The sequence below is a fragment of the Macaca mulatta genome, chromosome 7 (genome assembly GCF_049350105.2).
Source record: "Macaca mulatta isolate MMU2019108-1 chromosome 7, T2T-MMU8v2.0, whole genome shotgun sequence".
Classification (NCBI taxonomy): Eukaryota; Metazoa; Chordata; class Mammalia; order Primates; family Cercopithecidae; genus Macaca; species Macaca mulatta.
The window spans coordinates 45,250,165-45,266,559 of record NC_133412.1 but is presented as its reverse complement, the minus strand read 5'-3'; the positions used below and the strand labels follow the sequence as shown (position 1 = coordinate 45,266,559).

The 16,395-nt window shown below is 38.8% G+C and overlaps 1 protein-coding gene across 12 annotated transcripts in view; it reads right to left on the bottom strand.

Moving 5' to 3' along the window:
- Positions 1 to 16,395, bottom strand: part of MAP2K5 (mitogen-activated protein kinase kinase 5) — a 263,591-nt gene that overhangs the window by 82,116 nt on the left and 165,080 nt on the right. The window lies entirely within an intron of this gene.

The following is a 16,395-nucleotide window of genomic DNA, read 5'->3' as shown; positions in this document are numbered from 1 at the left end:
GGTTTCACCATGTTGGCCAGGCTGGTGTTGAGCTCCTGACCTCAAGTGATCCGCCTGCCTTGGCCTCCCAAAGTGCTGGGACTACAGGGTTGTCATTGCACCTGGCCAAAAAGATAAAATTTAACAAACGTACAAAACCTATTTAAAGAAAATAGTGGCAAAACTTTGCAATTTTATAACGTGGCCCATCCTCAGTCCTGACATAATTTACATGTATTTGCAACTACTTTCAAAGCAGAATCACAACATCAGGGATTTTAACACTAATGGATCTAAGAGGGCATCAACCCACTTCAAAGGTTAAAACCCAGAGTCCCACTGAAGTAGCTCCCAAATAGTTAATAAGTGGAAGCCTAGGAGCTGACCTTAAGATTTGCAACTTAATCCAGTGTTCCTTCCCGCATATTACACCGCCTTTCTAAATCTTGAGAAGTTCTGCACTTATTTCAAAGACACTGATCCTGCTCAAACATTTCTGAATTCTCCTCAAACATTTCTGAATTCTCCTTTTGTAATTGTTTTAGAATTATTTCAATTAACAGAATACCTATTTCATTTTATTAGTATGCATCTTATCTTGGATTTAAAATTATACCCCTCAGCTTGTTCATCATGTAAATTATTTGTAGACTAAGGTTTGAATAGCCTACGGATATTACCAAAACTCAAAGCAACCTACAAAAACTAAATATTTTGTTGCTTAGACATGAAGATGCTGAAGTTACCAAAGTTCTAAAACCAATATGAACAATAGTCATGTAACAGAAATAAACATTATGACCTTATAAGGTGACTACTTTGAAAAGGTCAACACTCATTTGCACACATGCTTGTGTGTGTATGTGTATATATGTATGTTTTAGAATACCTAGTTTCATTACCTTGTACTCATGTCTTGTCCACAAAATATACACTGATATGTGTATGGATTTTCAAGATATAGGTATACTATCATCATTTCATTTGATGGATATCATTAATCTCTTCCACTGTACATAATAAAAACATCACAAGGTGGGGTGAAAGAAAATTTAGATGTTTGCCAAACTCCCTTTCTAAGTTATGTGTGATTATGTTTGTTGTCTATGTACGAGGAGGGAAAGGGGAGGGACTCAGCTCTCCTGTCCTCTGTCCCGACCCCACCTCCTTGCAATACAGGTTTGTAGGTTTGCCCTACATTTTGAAAATAGTTTGTTTCTGGCCAATCAGAGTGTGCACACTGATTCAGGAGGAATCACTATGGTCTACTGTGGTGGGTGAACGAGGCATTTGCAACAGTCTGCAGTGACTTAACAGGTATAGGTATTGCAGTGATCTGTGGATTATGAGTTTTGCATATTCTTCCATTTGGAGTTAGAAAACCAGCAAGAGGAGAGTCTCACATCTAAAAAAGCTAATAGCTTAATAACTACTACAAAACACTTAGAACATTCTGGCTCAAGACCTTCCACAGGCATTGTGCCATTCACCTGGGTATATGCTCAGCATGTCATTAGGGACCGTGGAAGAATACTGTTCACATGGCTTAAAGACAGAGGAAACTTGCCCAACACACATACAGTCAAGTTCTAAATTAGCTGGCAGGTGCCAACACTGACCATTGGTTCTTGCAATTTAAAGAATTAAGCAATGGTAAACGGACATCTTAAAAGGGAGTGGGATACAGCAAAAAATGTGAATTCTTCCCGATTCAACACAGAGCTTCCAGTTGCACGTGGTCATGGTTCTACGGAGAGGCCAGGCTCCAGCCAACTTGGGAAGGTGCATTCATCTACTTGGCCCTCTCTGTCATAATTGTACCAGGTAAAAAGGACGACTGATGTGATTTGTTTGCTCTGTAAGACAATGCCATGCAAGACAACAGAGAGAAAATGTAGTGCACTTTGGTCAGCTGGGAGCCTCTCTGTACCAGTCTGCTTGGGAACACATGCCAGTGCTTGAACTGGTGAACTCATCATTCATGGGTCTGGTTTTGCTTTCAGTGTTATTTCCTGACATCTCGTGGAACCTCAGTCCTACCTTTTAACTACGTTCCTGGGAGGACTGCTTGTAAGACATCTTGCAGGTCTGACCTCTTTAGAGTCAGAAGGCAGAGAATGGTTCTTTGATCTTAACTAGTAGGTACTGTTGCAATTGCAGCATGGTGACAATCACTTCCTCTCTTATAGAGTGTCACCACTGGGCTGTTGAAAGACTTGGGAATCCATGCCAGTGAAAACAGGCAAGAGGCCGGGCGCGGTGGCTCAAGCCTGTAATCCCAGCACTTTGGGAGGCCGAGACGGGCGGATCACGAGGTCGGGAGATCGAGACCATCCTGGTTAACACGGTGAAACCCCGTCTCTACTAAAAAATACAAAAAACTAGCCGGGCAAGGTGGCGGGCGCCTGTAGTCCCAGCTACTCGGGAGGCTGAGGCAGGAGAATGGCGTGAACCCGGGAGGCGGAGCTTGCAGTGAGCTGAGATCCGGCCACTGCACTCCAGCCTGGGTGACAGAGCGAGACTCCGTCTCAAAAAAAAAAAAAAAAAAAAGAAAACAGGCAAGAGCACTATTAGGTTGGCACTAAAAGCAGTCATTTTAAGGCCCCAGGAGAGGACCCCTGCCTTCTATGTATGCCTCTATCCTTCTAGGTCTAATGCAGCTACAGTGTTTATGTTCCACACTGTTTGTCTTACAGAAAAGTACAAGGAAACATATAGCCAGGCTCTAGAACTCTTTTTATCATGTTCTATTGGGAGGAGGTAAAAAAGAAAACGGTTTCTTAGTAGATATGGCTGCATGAAAAACGAGTTCTCTACAAAAATGAGAGGGGTGTGGTGGCACGTGTCTTGCAGTCCCAGCTACTTGGGAGGCTAGGGTGGGAGGATCACCTCAACCCGGGGAGGCAGAGACTGCAGTGAGCCTTGACCATGCCATTGCATTCCAGACTGAGCAAGAGTGAGACCCTAACTCAAAAAAAAAAAAAAAAAAAAAAAAAAAGAACGAGTTCTCCATGAGGCTGTCAAAAGTCAAAATAAACATGGGACCCTTATGGGGAAGAAGAAGCACATATGCTCCAAGTGAATATTTCACATACAGGCAGACCTGGGGCCATTCTGTATCTTTTACTCCTACTGGTCTATTAATCTACTTGCATTTCCCCAGTTTTTATTGTCAAGGTATTATAAATTAGGAAACTTACAAAAGAGAGTATGTAATCTTCTCTGAAATGGCCTGCAGATATGTCACTGTACTAAATGTGTTTCAGATTTAATGAAGCTTTAATGTCCTTTTTAATTTTGCCTGTTTCTGTATCACCAGGGGTCGGGCAAGGCAATCAGCACTCAAGAGGGTGGTTTGGTTTAAAACTAGGAAAAAACTCATTTGCTTATGAGTTGCACTGTATTTTCTTAATTAAATTTACTGAGTAAAATGGTTTAAGTTCAGCCAACCAATGACCTTTGTACGTAGATTTAGATTTATAAATAGGTTAACAGTTAAAGGAAAGAAAAAAAAAAAGAATCACAACAAAGCAAATAGATTAGGGTTAAGCCAATAGAAATCTCTGCTCTCTTTATCATCTTTACAAAAGAAGCATGTAATATAGGCAGCTTAAGTCTAGTTTTTTTAAAAAAAGTGTACTGAAAAATGTAGACACACATAAGTGCCAGCACTTCATCAAATGAGTCTCATATCCTTTTCATTCCCAGGAGGGGAGCAGCTCACATTGTAAAAGATTTGGAAAAGCTTTATTTATTTGGGGCCAGGGGGTGGAGGTAGAGATAAGGGATTCTATTTAACGTTAAATTAAAAAGTACACTTTAATTCCAAATACTTAAGATTTAGCAAACTGCTGAAGACTCTGTTTGTTGTGGGACGTTTATTACGTAAAAGGCTGAAAAAGAATGGTCTGAAGTGTTTACCAGTTGGGGATATACTTAAATAGCAGTAAACAACTAACATCTCACTCTAAAAATAGGACTATTCCTTAGTGTCATCTTATTGACCTTTGACTTGTCCAACCACAGTCTATAAAATGCTCTTCAGTTAGCAGCATTTGAATATGTTGGATTTTATAATTTAAACAACAAATATATTTGTATGTGTGTCTGTGTGTGAAAGAGAGGTCATAACAATTGCCGAATATATAACACGGTAAAGACCTTTGTATTTTAACAAAAAGAAGTTATTTATTGATAAAGCAACAGAATGGCTTTTGTTGATAATAAAAATAATTATTGTCACAGAATCATAAATGGTAAAGAGAAAACAAACATTGTAGCCAGAAAACAAGTGCAGGACACAAATTCAAGACATGTTTTTAGTAATCAAGTCTCCTACTCAGAATTATCAACTATGTTGTGGGAGTAGTTTTAAATTTACAGTTCTACTGAAGAGCACTGGATTTTTTTATTCTTAATTTAGACATATTCTATGTTTCTCGACATAACTACAAATTGAAAATAAGCATTTTCAATATAGCCAGTGATCTAGCTGAAGGACAACTTTATAGTCTGAAATGTTCTAAAATTTGTTCTTAATTACCTTGTGCACATTTTACACAATTAAATTTCCATCTAAGGATTTTGCATTTAGATTGTGCGCTGCAGTTAAACCTTCATTTTATAGAAGTGCAGCAGTCACTTTGGAACACTCAGACACAGGGAAACTTTAAAAAATCAGACTTAACTACTGGATTACATAAAATTCCCTAGGTGAGATTTCATCCCAAGACCAATTTACACAGTCCTAGAGAGAGAGTTTAAATCATCTGGAACTATGCTGGTAAAGAACCATAATAAATATGAAATACCTCAAAATCTACTCTAAGATTTTACTTTTTCGCCCCATGTATCAATTTCACTGTTTTCTTACTGAATGGTTTAAAAACAATCCAAAGGATATAACAGCAATTTACCAGTGTTAAAGTGCTTTGTAGGTTAAACTGACAACAAAGAACACAGAAACACAAAGCGTCTTGAAGTAGGGTTTCAATTAAATGTGGAGGATTTAGTAATGCAGGACCAAAAAAAAAAGAGTTACAAATTAATTTAATCTTCTGCCTATAGTTTGCAGCTGCACTCCAAAGTGTCTGGGGCTTAAGAACAAAGCCTTGAAAGGCCTCAGAGTGAGGAAAGCTTCAATTTTTAATGTATAACACCATTAGCTGATAACTTGTGGAATCTGCAACCCCTGTGGAGGGGCATAAGTGCGAGTAACAGAGACTGATGAAGTGACATATTTGTTCATGTCTAGAACTACGAGGAAGAGGATTATTACTAACACCATCAGGCCTAACAGAAACATGCCCTAATAACCTTTGGGACCCTCCACATTATCAGTACTCACTACATCAAATATATTAAAATCAAAATCTAATTCACTTTAATTAAAGACAATTAGTTTGTTTTATTATTATTGTTTAACTTGCATATTATAATACAATGCAAATTAAAGATGGGATAATAAATGTAACAAAAGCATCAAACTGTGTACACTCTTCCATCTACACTTGTGAAATTAGCTTATCACCGGTGTCTATTTAAGGAAATACAAAGACACCATCATTAAAAGTGATGAAGAAATACTTTACTCTCAAGAGAATACAGTGAAATCACACATATTTTTTCCTTATTCAATTTATACTTATTTTCACAAACTCTTTCCTATAAACTCTAAGGATTTCTTCAATGCAAACAGAATTATGGCCCAATGGTGGCACCAGTAGCTTAATTAATTTGCTGAAGATCATACTGTAAGTTGGTGGCAAAGCTTGTTAAGAGCCTAGGAACACTGGGCTCTGCAAATGCTTTGGCAATGGTAAAGGATCCTGTCTGCAAAGACTTCATAGACTTCTAGTGCAGTAGGTGAGCCACAGCAAATAACTCATTATGCCTATACCAAAAGTGCCAAGTACTCTGAGAGCCTGTAAGTAATGTCTTTTTCTTTGTGTAGAAAGAGCCTAAATGTGAGGGTCCCATCAGGAGTGCTCCTTAACGGGTGCCAATATTAAAAACAAAACAAAAAACAACTATTGTCCTCACCAAAGTCCACTGATATAAACTTACTTAAGAAGCCCAAACAGTAGCACAAATAAATCAATCAAGCACTTATCTACCATTCAGACGGTCCCGCATTCTGTCCCAGATTATTAATAATAAGGGAGAAAAGACAGCATTACAGACAAATATTTATTAACAAACCTGCACATCCTGCACAGGTACCCTGAAACTTAAAAAAAACAAAAAACAAATAAATGTTTCTAATAGAGTATGTTAAAAAAAAAAAAAGAAGAAATGAGCTTATTATAGTAGACACTTAAACAGGGACAGGGCAACAGTAATTCACAAGTACAATATCCTAATGCTATTCCTTTAATTGCTTTATTTGTTTCACTGTTAAAAATGATTGCCTGCTATAGCCTAACCGTGAATGCTGAAAAGCGTGATACATTGAGGTCTCAACCTGGGCAAACTGTACCTAAACTTACACTTTATTGCAGCTTAGTTCACAATCTTCACCTAATATAGGGTTATATCCCAGTGCAGCAGGAGGATAAATCATCCTGGAATATTACTCCGGCAAAGTTTAGCTGTGACTGGAGCATATGTGCTTTCGAGCCACTGAAGCAAAGGCCCATAAAATACACTAATTACTGGAAGTTATGGTCACTGAGTGATTGATAGCGCTCTGCAAGGCAACTTCCTCATTTTCAGCTCTTCTGAAGGGGCTCATCCGCCACATAGCAATTATTAATTCATGACCCACCCCTCAGGCACTGGTACCTTTACGTCTAATTCTCCTGCTACCAAACTACTGCTACAGCTGGACACTGTCTTTCTTCATTCTGATGGCTGGGTAAAGATGATAAAAAGTAGATTTCAGGCTAAATGCTATTGTTTGAATTTTTAAATGTTCCTTGGTCTTTCTAACCCTGCTGTCCCAAAACACATAATTCTCCTTCCTCTCCCATATGCTATTTCACTTGCATCATTTTCTTTTTTTCTTGTATGTGTGTGTGTGTGTGTATATATATATAAATATATGTATATACTTATGTACATATAAGCATACGTGTGTATATATGTGTATATTTATGTATATATAAGCATATGTGTGTATATATATATGCATGTGTTTATGTTTGTGTATGTATATCGATCTGTCTATACTACATTAGACCAAAAACCCTAGCTGAGTAACTTTTTGGTTAGATACTGTGTTTAAATGGAATATACAATTTCATCTAGGCCATAGTAAGTATAAGGCAGCTAACTGATAAATAAAAAAGGGGAAAAACCCCTCAACTTAAAAATACCCAGTTTTGTAGCTTTACAGACACTTTAACTGTTCCATGTTGATTTCCATCAATAGCCCTACTCACAGCAATACTAATGAAAATATCTGGGTACCTAACTAAATCTCTAAAAGTCAGTTAAAAACAATGGCAAAGGTATTTTTCCATGGTATTCTGGGCACTGAGGGGAAATTCGTGACAGACTCAGAGTTAAAGAGACATAAAGTTTAGCCATGATTAATGAAAGCAACCATTTTACTTCCCTAATTGAAAAATGAAAGTTCTTCAAATGTTCGCATAGCTCAAAATGCAACACTGAGGGTAGTTTTCCTATCTGGAACCTGAGATGGTGCAACAGATGAGTAGATAGATTTCTAGCTGACCTAGTCTTCCAGGATTTGGTTCAAATTGTTCCTCCTTTTCTCCTCTTCTGTCAGGAGTTAATCCCAGAAGATTCTACCCACAGTTTTGTGGACAAACTTCATACCACTCTCTGTCCATACCCTTCACTGGGCAGTGTGTATCACACCCTCCCCGGTGACAGTTACCAGTGTTCTGCATCTTCCTGTGTTTCTAGTGCCTTACACATTTTAACTTGTTTAAGGGCAAAGTATAAATCATAAACTTTTATGTTCTCCATGACACCAGAAATAGCATTTTGCAGTAGGTTGACAATAAGCACTTGTTGATTATGATATATCCCCTGATGTTGATCTCTCCTGGAGTCTGGTCAACCTGGAGGTGCCTGGTTTGCTTGTTTCTATGCCACAGTACCTTAATGAACACGGTACACAAACTCTTCAGTATTAGGAACTGACGGTCTTAACTGACAAGGCCCTCTTACATATCACTGCTTAGACTGATCAGTAGCTACCATTTTCACATATTTAACCATTATGACGAATTTAGAGGACTTATTTCTTATTAAAGATTAAAAGGTTGCCAAGGAGGAAAAAGACTAGAGTTAAATGAATTGAACTCATGGAGATAGAGAGTAGAATGATGGTTACCAGAGGCTGGGAAGGGTAGCTGGCGGGGAGAAGAGTGGGGATGATTAACGGGTACAAAAATAAGGTTAGAATGAATAAAATTATAGTATCTCATGGCACAACAGGTGATTACAATCAAAAAATTTACTACACATTTAAAAATAACTAAAAGTATAATTGGAATGTTTGTAACAAAAAGAAATGACAAATGCTTGAGGTGAATACCCCATTTACCCTGATGTGATTATTACACATTGCATGCCTGTATCAAAATATCTCATGTACCCCATGCATATGGACACCTACTATGTACCCATAAAACTTTTTTTTTGAGACAGAGTCTCGCTCTGTCGCCCAAGCTGGAGTGCAGTGGCACAATCTCAGCTCACTGCAACCTCCAGCTCCCAGGTTCAAGTGATTCTCCTGCCTCAGCCTCCCAAGTAGCTCGGATTACAGGTGCGTACCAACACACCTGGCTAATTTTTGTATTTTTAGGGGATTCATCATATTGGCCAGGCTGGTCTCAAACTCCTGATCTCAAGTGATCCACCCACCTCAGCCTCCCAAAGTGCTGGGATTACAGGCATGAGACACTGCACCCAGCGCCCATAAAAATTTTTAAAAAATGATTAGAGTTAACTGCCCCAAACCCCATCTCATGTGTTTACTTCAACAGTCATTTGAATCCTCATAAGAATTAAGAAATGACATCCTCTTAAAAAGTCTGTGTAATGCTGACCTGTGTCCTCTGACAGCAGGCAGCCCTAATCATGAGAATGGTCTCTTAGAGACCTAGCTTTGGGGACTTCCAGTTCTAAACCATTCTCTGAAGTCATGTAGCTGTGGGTATTTGAGAAAACATCAGTGCTGGGGTCTAGTCTATTGAGCTCAACTTCACTCACATTTCTATTTCTAGACATTTGAAAGTCAAGGGAGTCATAAACAGTTGATATTCTCATACTTCTGGCCTCTGTACATGCTGCCGCTCTTGTTGGAACACTGTCCTCCAAATTTAACCCATTCATCAAAACTTAGCTTAGATACCAGCACTTCTAGGAAGCTTTCTGAAATGTACTGTGCTTCCAGTGATGGCCTTAACACAATCTACAGCCCAAGATGCTCTTTTGCAATGTGACCTTGTTGCTTCATCATCAAGAACCTACATTGTGATCAACAGAATGTGGCAGGAACAATCCTGTGTAATTTCTGAGGTTGGGCCTTAATGGATCTATAGCTTTTGCAATCACAGCTTAGAACATTAGGCACCACAAAGGAAGTCTAAACTAGCCATGAAGGGGAGATGGGAGAGGAGGGAAAGCAGGGAGGTGGGTCCCAGACACTCCTGGCCATCCCCACCAAAGCACCATACACGCAGATGAAGTCATCTTGGATCTTCCATCCTTAACCACTACCCAACTGCAACCTCATGAGAGGCTTCTGATGCCACATAGAATGGCTGAGCCTTGCTAGGATTCCTGACCCACAGAATCCTGAGTAAATAAATGGTTATTTTAAGTCACTAATTTTGGGTAGTTTATTAAACAGTAATCAACAACTGACACGCTTTCTCTGACACTGATGTCAGCCCACACTCTCCTGTGCCCAGTTCTACGTGTTTCCGTTGCACTTTTACTTTTCTTTCTTCCTATTAGTAAAGGAGTCCCTGAGGGCAAAGTTTATACCCTTACTGCCAACACTGGGTAGCACTGGATAAATATTTACTAATTAGATGGGATCCTTACCTACCTACTTCCTATTACAGTAGACATACTGGAGATTAGGTTAATATTTGTGTTTCTTTTTAATAAATAAACTAGGCCTTGGTTTCTGAAAAATAACTAGCACATTTTGAAATATGGTGAAACTAAACCAGCTACAGGGATAGTGTAAGGTATAATCCTATGAAAAGCAGTCTTAACTGACCAGCAGAGTCACAATAAACCTGTCTTTTCCTTTATCTGATTTCCTGCTCAGTTCCATTTACCATTCATCTCTTTTTCCAAACTACTTGATTTACTTTTCTGTAGCAAATGGAAGAAGCAGATTTTAATCCGTGAGTCAGAATACCTGACTGCTGCTGCTTGATCTATTCACTTAACCTTTATAGAAAAGTCCTTTAACTTATATGGATCTAAGTTTCCTCATTTGCAAAATGGGAACTTTGATGCTCATAAGGCGAAACAATATTTGATGCCTCAAGCTGCTGATTTTTCAGAGTCAGGAGAAGCTTGAAAGAGATAATGAATACCAAATAGCTTTGTTAAGTGTTACATTAAAAAAAGTGTGATGTTGTCACCCTTCTTGTTAGAATGACACTGAGCAAGAGGATGTCAAGAGCTTGGAAGAGAGGAAAGAGCACTATATTTCACATCAGAAGACCCAGATTCCAGTCCTCTTCTGCACAGTTCCCTGGAGACCAGCTTCCTCTCTGCTAAGAGGAGTGGTCTGATTTAACAAGTTCTAAAGTCTCTCTTTAGGTTAAAAAAAATTCTAGTCTCTAAGTACAACATAAGGCATATAAGAGAATTTTCTAGGAGCAGTGGTTTTTAACCACTGGATATCACAAAGTTGGCAGACATGGTTCCCAAAATTATCATAGACTCAGAATTTTAGTGTTGAGACATGTCACTAGAAGACTGGTTCCTTATCTTTCAGATCTCAACTGAAAAGTAATCCCATACCACTCAGTTACTCCTAGCATATCATCCTGTTTGTTTATTTATTTTCTTTTTTACTTTTAGAGTCAGGGTCTTGCTCGGTCACTGGAGTGTAATGGCATGACAGTAACTCACTGCAGCCTCAAACTCCTGGGCTCAGGGGATCCTCCCGAGTAGCTGGGACTACTGGTGTGCGTCACCACGTGCAGCTTAACTTGCTTATTTGTCTAAAAAGGTACAGTGATCAAGTATTCTTTTTTAAAATGTAGGCTTCATGAAAGCAGGGATTTTGTCAGTTTTGTTCTCAGCAGTGTCCCCAGTGACTAGCACAGGGCCTGCCACATACTAGGCACTCAAAAAATATTTTCTGAGTGACCAAATGAATACATGACTGCATCTTGTTTAACCTTGTATCTGTCTCTTCTACAGAAAAATTCTTTAAAAACATCTGAGACAAACAGCCATTCAGTCCCTACTTAAGTGTACCCAGGGATGGGACATTTTTTACCTCTAAAGGCAAATGATTTCACTGTTGAGGAGGAACGTGTAGAGTTCTATCCATTAGAAAATCCTTCTTTATACTGAATAGAAAGTCATAGGACTTTTTTTTCTTTTTTTGGCTTTTGTTTTAGCTTCAGAAGATTCAGCCTTCTTGTCATAAAAGATCAACTTGCTGCTTCTCCACTGACAATCCTTCAAACATCTGAAAATGGGTTGTCAAATGCCTGCTTTAACTTCTATTTATTCTTCATATCAAGACTTTGTGTTTCTTAAAATTTCAAATTCTGTGTATTTGTGTGTATACATGATATGAGCATGTGCTACTGGAAAAACTTTAAAATCAGTCTGAAATCCATCAAAATAACAAAATGCTTAGCTGGGACTGCTAGCACCTGTTACATCTTGTTTTGTCAATCTCATGGTTGTTCCCGACAGCTCTGAACACAAAGCAAACTCAACAATGCCTTATTCAGTGGGAAACACTTCACTTTGTCTGCCAGTTTCAAATTCACTACAATCACTGACAACCTTGGAAAATGCACATTTAGGCATGGTAATCTGAGACAGCTGGATCCCTTCACAAACCTTGCAAAGGACTGAACTAGTCTATCCATCATCTGCCAAAGGTCATTTTAACAACTCCTTTTGCACTAAGTTACACACAATTTTAGATTCTCCCCCCAAAAAAAGATAATGGAAAAACATCAAGACAGAATTACAGAAAAAGGAGTAAGAGCAGGGGAATGAGTGACAGAAACTGTTACATGTTCTTTTCCTTAGCATCCTTCAATGGGAGGGGAGGACCCAGGACAAGGATTCCAGAATCACATCCTCCCCACTTTCCTATAAAATCTTCCATGGAAATTTCCTTTGTCTTTGGGCCCTTCAGATCCTTTCACCTTTTGATGGTTCTCAGCAGAAACTTTGGTCAATAGGTAATATGTTTCACTAGTTGGATCAGGAGACTCCACGTTTAGTGTATGCTTTATCTGAACTACCTTGGACCAGAAATATTTCAGATATTGGCCTTTTTTGGATTTTGAAATATTTGCATTATACTTACCAGCATCCCCAATCCAAAAACCTGAAATCCTAAATGCTCCAATGAGTGTGACCTTTCAGGGTCATGTTAGTGCTCAAAAAATTTCTAATTTGGGGGTATTTCAGATTTTGGACTTTCAGGTTAGGAATATTCAACATGTGGTAAGATTTCACTCACATTCTTGAAACTAATTTTAAAAAGAAGAGGAGAAAATATCAGTATTTGAGTGAAACACAAAATGGCAAGTTTTTATGGTATAGAAAAGTTGACAGCAGCTGCTTACAGAGCATCCAGAGCCATCCGTCACCCCTCAGACCAGTTCACAATCACCAAGGGCTAGAAAAGCAAACAAAGGCACAACCACACACCCACTAGAAACAGCTGTGTGTCTGGGTGTTTTTTTTGTTTTTTGGTTTTTTTTGGCAGCTGGGTAGGGGAGGGGGAAAATGAGTTCTATATATTTAGAGGCAAGAGCCAAGTCTAGATAATGTTTCATAATTCTTATTACTTGGTAAGTACTCAATACATACAAGACGCTATTTCAAAAAGCTTACTTCAAGTAACTTTATGTGGTTGTTAATGTTAAATAAAAGTGTTCATGAAAAAACCTAGAATATTGAATATATTCTAATCTTGCTTTCAGAAAGTATAAGTGTTTATTATTGTTTATCTTCTGCCTCCCTTATTACATTGTAGGCTCAACAAGGAAAGGGAATATGCCTATTTTGTTTGCCAGTGTATCCCCAGCACTTAATAACATGTAAAAGGTGTTCAGCAAATATTTAAGGAATGAATGAATTCCAATGTTACCTTCAACTTACACATAAGAAATTGACACTTGGAGTGACAAACTGAACTGGCTAAGATCACACTGGTTATAAGTGTTGGTGCCAATATGTGAACTGAATTCTGGTTAATCCAGTCTAAGCCCTTTAATAGTTCAAGAATTAGGATAACAGCACTTGAATCTAAAAATGATATTGGAAAGAAAATGACAAAATGACAAACTCGCCATCAAACTTCTCCAGAAGTTTCTGTCAAGGGTACTGGGCTAGGTAATTCATGCCACTTTTTCTTTTTTTTGAGATGGAGTCTCGCTCTGTCACCCAGGCTGGAGTGCAGGGGTGCGATCTCGGCTCACTGAAACCTCTGCCTCCTGGGTTCAAGCAATTTTCCTGCTTCAGTCTCCCAAGTAACCGGTTGCAGGCGCCTGCCACCATGCCCAGCTAATTTTTGTATTTTTAGTAAAGACAGGGTTTTGCCATGTTGGCCAGGCTGGTCTCGAACTTCTGACCTCAGGTGATCAAACTGCCTCAGTCTCCCGAAGTGCTGGGATTACAGGTGTGAGCCACCGCGCCCAGCCCCTGCCACTTTTCAAATACTTTTATTTACATTTGCACAGCTCTACATGGTTTATGTGTTTACTTATACATATAGAAGATCACAATTCATTTTCTTGATATCTAATGAGTCTTTTTTTTTTTTTTTTTTTTTTTTTGAGACGGAGTCTCGCTGTGTCGCCCAGGCTGGAGTGCAGTGGCGCGATCTCGGCTCACTGCAAGCTCCGCCTCCCGGGTTCACGCCATTCTCCCGCCTCAGCCTCCGAGTAGCTGGGACTACAGGCGCCCGCCACCACGCCCGGCTAGTTTTTGTATTTTTAGTAGAGACGGGGTTTCACCATGTTAGCCAGGATGGTCTCGATCTCCTGACCTCGTGATCCACCCGCCTCGGCCTCCCAAAGTGCTAGGATTACAGGCTTGAGCCACCGCGCCCGGCCGATATCTAATGAGTCTTATCTGGCATCTATTAAACAACATGTATATGTAAAAATTAGATGTGTTAAGCTTTTACATTCCAACGAGACAAAAGGTAGTTACATCCAACTATTTGTATTTTTTATAGTAAATTTTCCTAGGGATAATTTCTATTACTAATCCTTAACAAAAACTCACTTTTTCTGAGAAAAAACACTGCCATATGTCATTTGAGGAAAAAATGATTTTTTTTCCATAGGAATACTAAGAGAAGGGCAATCTTGTACAACATATATTTTTCCCATGTTGTAACATTAAAATTTAAATTTTTTCTTCGATGATTTCTTCCCCTTTGTTTTCTCTGTTTTTTCTTCCTGGAACTTCTATTTTTCATGTTACTTCTTGACTTGGTTCTTTAACGAGAAGTTCTCATGAACTTCTTGACTTGGTTCTTTAATTTTCATTTCTCTCCTATTTCTTGCTGTTCTCTGAAAGTTCCTTTTGCTACAGCAGCCTATTCTTATCTTCTGAGTGCACTATTTTCTCTTTAGTCCCCTGAGGATACTAGTGGTAGTTTATTTGAACTTTTTATCCTCTGCACAGTTTTTTGGCCAAGTTGCTTTTCTTTTTAGTTGTTGTAGGCCTCTGTTCTCACCCTAAAGGCCTTTCTCAAATGTCTCTGTAAGGTAAGGCAAGGCACTGAAAATCTCACTGGATACTCTGTGCTCACGGATGGGGCTTGTAGACTAAGGGCTCTCCTGGGAGCATGATTTAGCTAGGCTCTTTCCTTGGGGAACTCCCAATGTCTGGATCTTTAAGTCTTCCTAGTCAGATTTCCCTAGACAAAGTCTCTGCTAATCTCCTGCCTGAAAAGTAATCTTTGAGTGTAAAGTAATCACGAGTGTCCTAGGAACAGGGTGGGAGGTCTCAACATTCAGAATCTAAACTTTCACTTAATGCCTCTGAACGCAGTAATGGGACACAGACTTCTATGGTGCCAGGTATCACTCATTTTATTTGCTCCAAAAAACCCTCCCACTCAGTTTTGTTAGATTGGGTGTCCACCCACGGTGTTTACTGAAGTACATTAACAATTGTTTTCTATTGGGTTTTCATGAGCAATTCATATTAGTTTGTAATAAATGAAAAGATTAACTAGTCTTATCATAATTGTCAAACTGACTTTAAAGCAATTCTCCTCTCTTGGTCCCACCTTGACTCCTGGCGCCACATATTTGGCCCCACCAACTCCTGAGCCTTTGGGTGTTTACAGTATATCAGATTGCCTGCTTGCTTGTATTCTCAGCCCTGGTCAGTTGTTTACTGTTATCTCAAATTCAAAGCTTGAGTGTTGTTGTCTCCTTTCCCTTTTTCTTTATGGTATCCTTTTGCGCGCGTGTGTGTGTGTGTGTGTGTGTGTGTGTGTGTGTGTAAATCACGTTATGGCTATTTTTAGTGGAGCTTAAGGTGAAACTGTAAGCTAAAGCTTGCACCGTATTTAACCAAATTAGCAGTCTTTCCGATTCAAATGTAAACATTTCAAAGGGTAATTCCTTTTAAAGAGAGGGGATAATGGCTTTTTTCCCTTGCGAACTTTGTCCAAAACCTCTGAAGTAGATCTCCCATCTAAAGAGGAGGAAACTGAGGCTCAGAGAAATTAAGTGATTTACCTAAGGTTCTATAGCTTAGGCTGGCTGAAGTGGAATTCAAATTTGGATCTGATACTCTGGTAAACTGAAAGCTCTTCTTCACAAGCAAAACACTGTGATTTATTCTCCAAACACTGATGGACATTTATATTAAAGACTCCATCACACTCTAAACTCTGATCTTTATTTTCTGAAACTGCTTTAAAAAAACCACTACAAAAGTAGGAAAAACTTGAGTCAAAAAGATTTCTTGAGTGCCCACTAGGGCAATGGAATTGTACTAAACAGAAAAGAAGATTATGAGTCAGATTTGAATCCTGTCATAAGGAACTATAACATACCTATAAATTACTGTAATACAAAGTGGACAATTTACAAGCCACAAGGAAGATGCAGATGAAGGTCAAAAGAGGAAGATACTACCTTCAGCTGGAAATATGAGAGTTGGCATCATGAAGGATGGTTATTTAAACTGTATCTTGGAGAGATTAAGAAAAATGATATTACATGTACAGAGAACAGCATATTA